This window comes from Acomys russatus, chromosome X, assembly GCF_903995435.1.
Source record: "Acomys russatus chromosome X, mAcoRus1.1, whole genome shotgun sequence".
In the NCBI taxonomy this organism is placed as follows: Eukaryota; Metazoa; Chordata; class Mammalia; order Rodentia; family Muridae; genus Acomys; species Acomys russatus.
The window spans coordinates 103,501,763-103,514,128 of NC_067169.1; the positions used below are offsets into that span (position 1 = coordinate 103,501,763).

The following is a 12,366-nucleotide window of genomic DNA, read 5'->3' on the forward strand; positions in this document are numbered from 1 at the left end:
AAAGACCATGGATGCACTATTATATTCAAGACACTATATTAGATGCTGTAAGGGACTCAAAATTGTTTAAAACATTAGTTCCTGCCCTGAGCAGGCTAACAATATGGATGAAGGAATGCCAAAGTGGTGTCTGAAAGGCTAACTGGCTGGAGCAGAGTTCTGTTAAGAGAGAATCATAAATATTGGAAACAGACTGGAGCCAAATTGCAGAGAATGCCAGGCCAAAAAAAAAAAAAAGAAAATTGGCCTTCCTCTTAAGGATTACAGGAAGATATTTATGATTTCTGAGTCCAGGGAAAGAAAATTAAGTAAAACTGATTAGCTAAATAGTACAATTTGTTTAGGCAAATATACCTTCAACATGCATTTGGATTATATCTATACACTTCTGTCCCTTCTATTCCCCACATCCGGACACGGTCCATATGGGTTTTCAGCATTGTAGCCACTGGCCACTTTTCAAGCAGCCTCTTCCTTACACATATTCAGCCTATGTCCCTTTCCCTCCTTGTGTCCTCAACTTGCCTCAGTCTTGTTGACTCAGCAAGCAATAAATAAGATTCACATCATGTTTTTAAAATGAAGCTGCTGGGCTCTGAAACTGATTTCCTTTGTAATAATCAAACCCCAATTGCTGGAAGGATCCCTGATTTGTGGTGAAAAACTAAACATTCATCTGAGTTATATATATATATATAGGCACATGAATGTATGTCTTGTGTATATATATTGAAAGAAAGCATAATGGACTCAGCATTGATAGACAATGGTGATTATGATAAAACCTCCTTAAAACTCAGATTACAAGTAGACTTTCTCTGTCTCCTTTCCATCCTGTAATTCAATCATATTAGTCCCCTACTTAAAACTCTGGGTTACCTCATCCCTGCGTGCCTATGAGACAATGACAACACTTAGTAGCAACAATACCTTTCCAAATTCCTATTCTGTATCCCTCTGTCACGGTCCTAGTAGGTTACATACAGCATCATAACTTTACTGCAACTCTGCATGTTTATCCAAACTTCTTTTCATGTGTTGGTTGTCCTGCTAAGACTCACTAGCCACTTCTTTATTTACTTGGGATATAGGCAACTTCCATTCATTCCTTATGACACAGCAAAGTCAAACTTTTGATCTACAGGTTTCCCATACCCAGCAGTAATTCCTTTCACTGTGTTTCTAGAAAGCCTTGTGTATACCTCTCTTTTTGAATATTGTGTATATTGTGAATATAATCACTGCTTTGATGTCTATCTCCCATGGTAGACTGTGAGCGCATTAAGATGAGCAGAAATTACATATTATTCCATATTATATTTCCAGTGCTTAGCATGATGCCCAGACCTTTCTAAGTGACCAACTGTTTAGCAAATGAATGAGTTTGAATATCAGAAGTTTCTTGATTTCAAATTCAGCATTTTTTAAAAGAATAAAATTTGGGTTAGTAGGAAAAAAAATTGGTATTATTGTGGCATTTTCATACACATATAATATTATAATTTGTTCTTCTTTGCTCATTAGCTATCTTCTCTTCCACTTTCTTGCCTGTCCCCTTCCTAATGTATCCAAATAGTTCCCTTTCTGCTTTCATGACACATTTATTCCCCTGCCCCTGGCACCTCCTGGAAGGAGAAAATTAGAATACTATGTGACCAATGTAATATTAGTGAAATGTATCTGAGAAGGCAACTTTGAAGAATAAACACTAGGAGGACATATCATGAGGTCTTCATGTAGGATTGTGTCTATCCCAGGAAATTGTCACTGGCAGTTGTTGTTGCTAAAACAAGCAGCTGGAGCAGATGAGAAGGGGCCTTACCAGGGAGTTCTCCATCTTTATTTTTCACAGGACACCTCTGGTGCAATATTGTTTATATAACATTCTCCATATAACACTCCAGTTCCTCTGAATTACAGACAAACTTTCATTTGTGCTCTGCCTACAGATGTCTTTCGACCAGTCCTGTTAATGGATAGTCATTGAATGCACTCCAATTTTTATTCTCACCTATCATTATTATGACAAGGAACACTATTTTTAATAACAAAACATCACAAAGAAGGGAAACAGAGCTAAAAAAAAAAAAACCCCTTTGTTCATCATATATCCCCAGCACACTTCACTATATCTCCATTTTCCAATGTTTTATATGTTGTTATCTGTAAAGTTTAAAGAATGAAAATTAAGACCAGCAAAACCTGACACTCTGTAGGCAAGAAGCAGAAGAAATTAAGTTAAAGTCTGGAATATAAATCTTCAGGTATATGATCAGTAGCCACTTCTGAAAAACCAATGTTGGGGCTGTTTCTTAAGAGTTAGTATGCATTTAGGAGGCAGAGGCAGGCGGATCACTGTGAGTTCGAGGTCAGCCTGGTCTACAAAGTGAGTCCAGGACAGTCAGGGCTACACAGAGAAGCCCAGTCTTGGGAAACGAAAAACAAAACAAAACAAAAAAAGAGTCAGTACAAAGCACTTAGCCTTTTCTTTAGATTAAACTGAGGTGCTTTGCTGAACTTAAAAAAGACAAAGAAAAACAACTGAGTCTGTTTTGATCTTCAAAAATGTCAAACTGGAAAACACTTTACTTTTTTGTACATATAAATCTAAGGGCCAAGCCTCGCTTGAGGAAGATTTAAGAGACATAAAATTTGTCTGAGGTGTCTGCCAAATCTCTGCAGCAGAGATAGAAACCCTGGAAAAGCTGACACAATCATAATTCTCACAGCACCGGGAAGCTTATGCTAGGTTGGAACCTCAAACATCTACCCTTCCTTAAGTAATACTGTTTACAAACAGACAAGTTTGCTTACCAGCTATCTGGTAGCTTACGTCTGCCTAGATATCCCACAGAGGGAAGAAAGGAGGAAAGAAAAATAAACCTCTTCCAGTACACAGTCCAATTTTCAGCTGGGTAAATTGTCATTTAGGTGATAAGCTCGCTTGTTAAGTATTCTCTTTCTTTCAGTAGCTCTGGAATGTTCATTCTCTAATATCTCTCTCTGTCTCTCTGTCATTGTTTCTCTGTATGTTTGTCTTTGTCTGTCTGTCTGCCTCTCTCTCTCTCTCTCTCTCTCTTACACACACACACACACACACACACACACACACACACACCTCCCAAGGCATCAAAACAAGTACTTATGCATATCTGGTGCCAAGCCTAGCACAGAAATGTCACATAATAAGCCTACAATAATTCACTGAATAATTTGAAACTGTAATTTTGATGTTGAATTGGAGAATTACAGATTCTTTTTTTCTTTGTATACAGGCATATTAATTATAAAACTAATGAGCTTTAAAGGAATATCATAGTCTGGGCAAAGTAGTATTATTTCATTATAGATGATTTGTGCTCATATCTTCTGTCCTCTAAAGATCATCCATTTTTGTACAATGGTTATTATTTGTAAGGAAAATGAAAAAGAAATCATGCTACATGATACTAGGGGACTATATGATACCAATATACTTTTGTAGAGAAAAATTTGGTATCCGACATTCATGCAATTGTGTGTCATTATGGTAATCCCCATACATATGTCTAAGATCACTTAACACAGGAATGTAGTGCATGCGTGGGCTACATTCTATATAAATAGGATTAACTGTAGAACTCAAGCAAGGTCTTCCCTGGGGATAGATCACTGAAAATGCATTTGCATGGCATTAAAAAAATAAATTAACCAGTGATACTGGCCCCCATGACATGCACTGCTTCTTATACCCTCAATTCTGTCATGATTTTCTCTAGCAATTCTGTTGGCACCCCGTTCCCAAAGACACAGACTTACAACTCAGAAAGAAATCCAGTGAAATTGGAGCTATTCCAGCTCCCTTGCGTGAAGTGTTGTGTGAGTAAGGAAAGATTTCTATACATTAACACAATGAGAACTATCACCATATGTGATGCTATGATCACATATAACTTGCCCAAGGGAGTGTAAGAAATCTAGGTAGGATTTCAGCAAGCAGCAAAGCACTACACCACTGCAGGGGGTTAATGGTTCTTCTTAACAAAGTTCCTTATAACAACTTCTTTTCTATCTTTTAGTTAAGTTAGTCTTCCCCATCTGTAAAATAGTTAATATTGTTTTCTGAGACAGGGTCTTGCTGTGTAGCTCCAGCTGGCCTGGAACTTACTATGTAGGTCAGGCTGTCCTCAAACTCACATAATTCTGTCTCTGCCACGCTCAGCTTGAAATAGTAATAACTATTGAATGTGTTTAATATGCTGTTGTGAGGATAAAAGAGCAGAAATTTGTGTGTTATAACAACACTTAGCCTATATAATCCACACCAGCATTTGGTCAATTATAAACATTTCACATCTGTCTGATAGTGGCCTACAATTTCAGAAAAAAAAATTATAGGAAGAAAAAGTGATGCTACTGAAGCTGATTTGCAAAACTTTCATTGGCCAACCTAAAGAAATGTGGATATTATCCTAAGGATGGTGGGCAGCCTTTGAACTATTTATATGAAGGCATCAGATTTATGCTTTATAAAAAAAAAATCCTTTATATGTAAAAGAGGTGGAAGTGAGTTGGTTTAGAGGCAGCAAAAATCCAGGCTAGAAATGACGCATTTGTGTTGGGATAAGCACACCCCAAAGTAAGGCAATGGCAAATAGAGATAAACAAGAAATAACAATTTTTAAATACTTTTACAAAATTTAAAAAAACAGTATGATGAAATTATTTTTAAAAGCAATGAACAAGTGTTTTCCTGTAAAATATAGGATAATAAGCATATAAAAAAGATAGAAAGAACAAATCATATGTAATCTTATCATCGTAGCAAACCCCTATTTGCACATAGTTAACAGTATATCAACTTTCCTGTGTGTGCATACACAGATTTATGTGCCATGTGTAAGGAAAGTACACACGTTTAAGCTGGAATCTGCTTCACTCTATGTGGAGTTGTACGGCCTGAATTTTCTCTTGCTATATCACAAACAAGTTTCCATACCATGAAATACATTTTGGCAACATCCAATGATGTGACTACTTGATGATCCGCAATTGATTTCATTCAATCTTCCAGTACTGGGTATTTTGGATGCCATTTTTTCCTTCATTTCTGTCATTATGATAAACAGCTCTAGAGAAGCTGAAAGCTAAATTTTAGAAAACATGATTGCTTCTTCAGTATACAGCACTAGAAGCTGGGGAATGAAGACTGTTTAGTTTTAGAATCTCTGACTCATATTGACAAACCACTCTCAAAAAAAAGGGCTGAATAAAATTGTCAGCCCACTACCAATGTATCTGACCAAAAGAAGATGCACTTGAGACTGGCCCCAAGGAGGAAACCCAATGGAACTGGTAGATAGAGAAGAAGATGTTTCCTAAGAAAGTCACAAGAAAGGAGACATGTGAACCCTCTGTCAAGAGAATTAAAGCAGGCCTAACAGGTTTAAACTATGATAAAGAAAAAGATAACAAAAATGTCTAAAATAAAAAAGTGAAAGTATAACCAGGTGTGGTAGGACACGCTTGTAATCCCAGCATTCAGAGAGGCAGAGGCAGGCGGATCTCTGTGAGTTCGAGGCCAGCCTGGTCTACAGAGTGAGTCACAGGAGAGTCAAGGCTACACAGAGAAACCCTGTCTTAAAAAACCTAATAAATAAATAAAATAAAAACAGAAAAAAACAACAACAAAGTGAAAGTATGAGAAGTTTAACAGTTAGATCCAGTAAAAGTAACAAATGCAGCAAACAGCTATATGTCAATTCATATTTTTCATACTTAATATCCTGCATTACCAATGTCCATAGTTGCATCCATGTGAATATTTGCTACTTTTTTTGTCATACACTAAGCACTTGTTAGATATCTACTGTCCCGTGTTCTTTCTAAGTGTATAGAGATGAACAAGATGTGGTTCACGCCCTCAAGGAGTTCACATTCTACTGAAAAACATCCACAGACTGGCACACTACTGTAAAAGGAACTTTTATTCACCTGTTTCATTTATTGCCTAGGATGCTTATTGCCTCTGTCTGCTAACCTAGGCCTAGACCTGAAAGTTTCTAGCCTTCATACAATCTAATCTAGGCCTAGAATGTTCTCAACCTCTGAGAATTACTGCCTAATATGCTCACCCTTTCTTGTTCTTATTGAGTTCTAGGATGGCTGCTTCGACCCAGCTGTTCTAGCCCAAAACTCCTCTCCCAGCTGACTTATTCAATCTGGCGTCTCTCTAGGCCCCTGAATTGCTGTTTGGCCTCAAACTAACTCCTACAATCTTTCCTAATCTTCTGGCTCCTTCTGTCTTCACCTGTGTCTAAAAACACACACTCTCTCCCTCCCTCCCTCCTTCCCTCCCTCCCTCTCTCCCTCCCTCCCTCCCCCTGGCTGTCTGCACTGCCTCTTTAAATAGCTTCCCTTTCCTTTCTCTTCTAGTGAGAGTTGGGCGTGTCTGTCAAATCTTTCTCTGATTTGTCACCTTTTCTGCCACTTAGACATCACTTTCAAACATGGGTGCTTCCTTCTACAAACTAACCTTACCTACATTGTTTGAGATTGAAGGTATGTACCACCATGCCTGGACCTAAGCTTTTCTTGACGTGAAATTTGCTCTATACCAGGCTGGCCTTGAACTCAGATCTGCTTGCCTGTCTCCTGGATTAAAGGCGTGTTTGTGTTCCAGCTGGATCACACAGACCTAGAAGATCTCTGGATGTGATCTCTTGGCAGAACAGCCATCCTCTGAATTAACTACCTTTCCAATACACACAACAGGATGATCTGGTCTGGAATAAAAGTAATATGGGTCCTACAAAAGTGAAACCCTAATCTTCCCTTGTGTGTGTATTCATGCTTACATGGAGCGTTTCTAGGAAAGGCTTCCCGAAGGTGGTCATATTTTTGTTGAATTTTGAAGGGTCTCAGTAACACTTAGTGGGTCACAAGGGGTACTTTTTGTAATCCAAATCCACTCTCCTTAACAGTAACAATCCCCACGTTACCTAAATGGATGAAATTGCATGCTCTGGCAAAATTACACTCATCATAAAATATAAAGAAACAAGCAAGTAATAATACTAATAGTATTTACACGTGCCAATTCCTACTAATTCTAACTGATAAATATGTCTTGAGTCTAGTTCCTCCTTTCCCATGTCACTACTTTTAATCTCTCTGAAGGAAAATGCCCTACTTGTAGACTGGCCACACCTCCCTCCAGTGGCCCCTTTGCACTGTCACCTTACAAATATGAAAGTCTGCTCCTGATGCTCCTCCATTTTTGAAAATGCTGAGTTGTTTTCTATCGCCTACAACTGTATTGCTTGCATCCAATGACATGAGGTTAGAACTTGGTGATGTTTAACCTAGTCATACTATTACTCAATATTTGTCATTAAACCAACTTAATGACAAGTGCATTTTCTATTTTCATTAAATCAAGTCCTATGTAACCTTAGGTTTTATGAGCTAATCCAGATTATTTTTACAAGACACACTGAAACATGTACCTAATGAAAGTTAAAATGTGTGTGGGAGCACAGCATAACTACCACTGGTTCTTGTGTGACATTCTGTGAGAAAATGGGCCTATGGGAACACTATCCTATTTCCTAATTGCAGTAGTTCTTTGAGAATCACCTGCAAAATTCTGTAGGAGACTTTGCTTGAACCTTCCTTGTCCCAGACCATTGGTACCCAGTTGTGATGAACTGTTCTCAGACTGAGAACACAGCCTACTCTTACAGACTGATTTCTTTATCTCCAATGGCTACAACCCTTCTTTGCCTGGCAAACTCCTTACCCTTCAAGGCCTATCTATCATGTCACCTCCTAACAAAAGCTATTGCCCCAACTACCTCCTTTAGTCAGCCACTCTTTCCTCTACCCTACCACAATGCTTTGTACCTGTTCCGGTTCTCCCACAATCTATGCTACCTCAGAATTGTTGTCACTTAGCTCCCCTAGAGCCAGTGAGGGCTCAGGCCTTGTATGCAGTTGCATCTTCTGCACTTCATGTGTGCTTGGATCACAGAGGACATCTAGTAACCTGGGCCCCTTTTAAAAAGCTGAAATCAAGTAAAACCCAAAGAATTGCTTAGATCCAAATGGCTTAGAGGTAGGACATAGTTTTTGTATGGAGTCACCTAGTTTATAAAAAGATGTAGCGACTATAATTTTGGCAGCCATAATCAACTATGGTGATAATAGCAGCTAAGCTAATTTGGTATTGGCACACTCTGAAACAGTAATCCAAAATTACTCCTTTGGGTTGCTTCCAAGGATGATCAATTGTACCTTACAGCAATCTTTCCTTGCCACAGTTGGAAAATCAAGAACAGAAATGCACATCAGACTAGGAAACCACGAGGGAAAGAGCACAGTTTTTCAAGTCAGAGGTCTGTACACTAAAACTACACCTCAGTTATCTCTGCTCTATTTGACTTCAGATATTTGCTTAAAATCTGTATTTTAGTTTCTTCTTCTAGAGAAATAATGGAAATAATAGTGCATATGTTATAAGACTCACAGATAATGTAGCAAAGTGTTTATGATGATGCTTGGGGCACTATATGGGCTGAATAAATAGGAGTCATTATTGTCTAATCAGATGATTACAATTTAGGTAATCTGCAACAGAAGGACAGCAAAGTCAGTACTTAATGCATTTACAGCCCTTTGCATTCTACTTGACAAGTATAGGTTGTAGCTAAGAATAGCCACAAACAAAACATCTACAAGACAAAAGTTTCTCCTTATATTGAAATTAAACTCACACCTGGAACATACCACCACACTTCTTTGTGTTCTCCAAGAATTGATCTCAGATCAGGTTCCCCTAGGATGAAAAGGAAAATCACCCAGTCTTAATTTTTCTGTCTTTAATTTTATTCAATAAAGTGTACAATTCAAACTTTGTATACAGTATTCTTCAACTTGTCATGTTACTGTGAACCCAAGTATTACCTCCTAATATAGCTCTGCCGATACCTCTTATATAATGAGATGTGTGCCTGTCAAACAGTCTTCCCTTTTCTACCCCACCTCCCTTAATCTCAACCCCTGCATCCTTTTCAGGAAGCATTTCCTTCCTCCTTTGCTCACTTCCAATTTCCTTTATTCCGCTGGAGGGTCAAATTAAAGGTGACTTCCTCCACAAAGCCTACTATGATTGTTCTAAGGGAAGAATAAGTTTCAAGACTTAAGGAAGTCCTGAGTTAGCTTAGAACTTTCACAAAGCAGCCTCTCGTTCCTATCTATATGCCTGTCCACTCTGCCCTGAGCACTTTTTGCACACATGTGTAAGACACAATAATTAATGCAGTGTCTATCTGCGGTGTCTTGTGGCTGGTGTGCCTGTTAAGTGTTTATCAACACTGGTGCTAACTGGTCTCGGCTGGAAGCTCTTAATATGTTCCAGGTGTTTCAATAGGTCCAATTTACTTTCTACTCTCACCAAAAACACTGTACTGAATGTGAATTATGTATTTCTCAATAATGAGAGTCCTTTTTTCTGTCCCCTTTCCGAAGGGTCAGTAAAGAGAGATGAACTGATTTTAAAAATTAAAAATAAAAATTTCTCACCAGGAATCGGAAATGGAAAATTGACCAAAAATCGAGTCCTGGGTATAGCAAGGAATTTCCACTCACTTGGGGGGGGGGGGAGAAAAGGGGAGGGGGAGCGGGAGAGAGAGGAGGCACTTGCAGTGTTGGTGCTCAAACCCGAACGTATTGAGAAAAACAAAACAACAACAACAAAACCAGCACCCAACTCCTGCATGAAGGAAGGAGAATCCAGATACCACTTACTGGAGACTCCCATCCTATGAAGGAGCACGTCCTGGGCGGTGGGGAAAGGAGCGGGTGGTGGTAGGAAGTAAAACAATGGGGGGCGGGTAAGGGTGTGCTTGTGTTTTGGAAGCTCAGGCTACTGATGCCCACTCCCTGATTCCCAGTCCAGACCTCGCTCCCCTCCCCCGCCCCTGCCCCCATCCCTGATGAAGCGGAGCTGGGCGGAGTTTAGCGCCGAAGACAGCGGGCCCCGGAAGCACCCTCCTCCCTAGGCCCCCCTCGGTCCCACAGTCCCCGGCCATGGCCACTCAGGCTTTCTGCCTCGCTGACCTCCAGCTCCCCGGGCTACCGAAGCGCTATTCCTTAAACTGCCGCGGAAAATCGAGCCCACTCGGAAGCTTCTGGACGCGGAGTACCCTCGCGACGCTGCATATCCCACAACTGTCTTCCCAACTCTGTGCCTTCAGCTAGCTGGCCTAGGCCAGGAAGTGGGGCCAAGTGCTGAACTCTAACCTACAGGGTGACTATTAAGGCCTCTCCCATTGGCTACTGGTCAAGGAAGCCCAAGGCCTAAGCGCTTTTCCTCATGGGAAATGTAGTTTGAAATCACTGTAGCGCATTCTTCCTCAGAATTATCCAATGTTTGCATTGGTGGAGATACTCAAAAGACGTGAGAGGATTGTGGGAGATGAAGTCAAGATACTCTCCTCTAGTTACCCACAATACCTCTCACACCAAGATTCCAAAAATTCCTGGAGTTCAGGTACAGGAGAGTATTCTGGGTATTGTAGTTTAGTGTGCAAGGCTTCTCAGACTAGCTCAGGGAAGCTAAAAGCATTCTTTTGAATGCTTTAAAAATATTTATGTTTTAAGAAACCACGTTTACATTATACTATTATTTGGTATTCTCATTGAAGTCTGAATATGGTTGATTTGTTTTTTTTTTAACAGAATGCTGCAACCTAGCCCAAACTTTGAGTGAAGAATTCTACTACCTAAGCCTCTTGAGATACAGAATTGATACAGAATTAAACATATGTGCTACCAAGGGGTGTGTGTGTGTGTGTGTGTGTGTGTGTGTGTGTGTGTGTGTTATTTCTGTTCTGTTAAACTTAAATTTTAAACTGAAAAGATACCTGTTGGAGGCTGGTCTGATGTATTTTGATGCCAGTTACTGTTTGCTGTCTCTGAGTCCCACCTGGTACCTTGCCTAAGAGCCTAACCTGTTGAACAATAAAAAGCCATCACACCTGGGCAGGGCAAATGGCATAGGTGTGGCTAAGGTTCCATGGGGGTGGGGGACAGAGAGAATCTTGGGAGGAAGAGGTAAACCATAGGAGAAGAAGGCTGTATTATCATGGGTTAGGTGGAGAAGCACATGGCCGGCATGGATGGAGGATTTGGACCAGATGAAGAACATTAGGCCAGCCTGGTCTACAAAGGGAGTCCAGGACAGTCAAGGCTACACAGAGAGACCCTGTCTTGAAAAACCAAAGGAAAAAAAAGAACATTAGCAAGTATTTGGGATTAAGGATGGGAGGTAGCTTGATAGAAATTATTAGAAGCAGATGGCATGGGAAAATAAATAAATATTTAAAAATTAATATTCCCAAAAAAGAGGTATCTAAAAGAAGTGGGTGAACTTCTAGATGCATATGACCTACCAAACTTATGCTAAGATGCAGTAAGTAATATAAAGAGACACATAGCAACCAATGAGATATAAACAATAATAATAAATCTCTCGCTAAAATAAGAGTCCAAGACCAAGTGGATTCAGCATAGAATATGACCTATTAAAGAAGATTTCAGTAATCCTCCTGTCATTCCATACAATAGAAAATGAAAGAACACTTCCAAATTATTTTCATAAAGTCAGTATTACCCTGCTGGCTGAAGACTGAATGCCCCGATGATGGAAAGGAATTTGTGACTGTCCAGACAGTCAGCTCTCTGTCCTGTCAATACTGTTGGAAGTTGCTTGCCTGCACTTCCTTCATATTAGATAGTTTTTCCTTCTGGGGTCTCTGATTGGTTGAAGACTAGATAGGCACAGTATTAATATAAGTTTAATTTTAAAAAAAACCTTTAGACATTAGAATAAGAATTAGCAGCATAAGATAGATAGTGGAATAATTTCGTAAAAATTGTTAACTACAAATGGACTGACTGGTCCTTGTAAATGTAACTTCATGGATAATTCTTATTTTGTTGTATATAGCTTATGGTATTTAATAGAAAGGGAGAGATGAAGGAGAGATAAGCATGTTTTTTGTTTAGATCACAAGTGGGGGATGAGAAAAAGACTTGTGAGAGCAGGTGATGTTTGTCCCCTTAGAAGTCAAACCACCATGTGGGGGAGATTGGTTATTAACCAGCTGAAAAACATCCTTGAACAAATTCTGAGAGGAGGTATAAATGTGAGGCAAAAAACAAGAGGGGGCCTTTGGAGACTTGGGATAGTTTTGGCTGTTCATTGTTCCACTTTGAGACACTCCTAGAGAGAACCACTCGAGGGAAGTCTTTGGGGTTCCAGGTTCCAGCTGAGGTTCTGGCTGAGGTTCCGGGTTCTGGTTGCTCCAGGTCCCAGCAGAAGAA

General features: G+C 39.7%; 1 protein-coding gene across 2 annotated transcripts in view; it reads right to left on the reverse strand.

Moving 5' to 3' along the window:
* Enox2 (ecto-NOX disulfide-thiol exchanger 2) overlaps positions 1-10,273 on the reverse strand; it is a 309,518-nt gene extending 299,245 nt beyond the window's left edge. For both annotated transcript variants that reach the window (XM_051142397.1, XM_051142394.1), the window contains exon 1: positions 10,099-10,273. The gene's annotated coding sequence lies outside the window, so the exon portion shown is untranslated. The remainder of the gene's footprint in view (positions 1-10,098) is intronic.
* Positions 10,274-12,366: the final 2,093 nt, after the last annotated feature.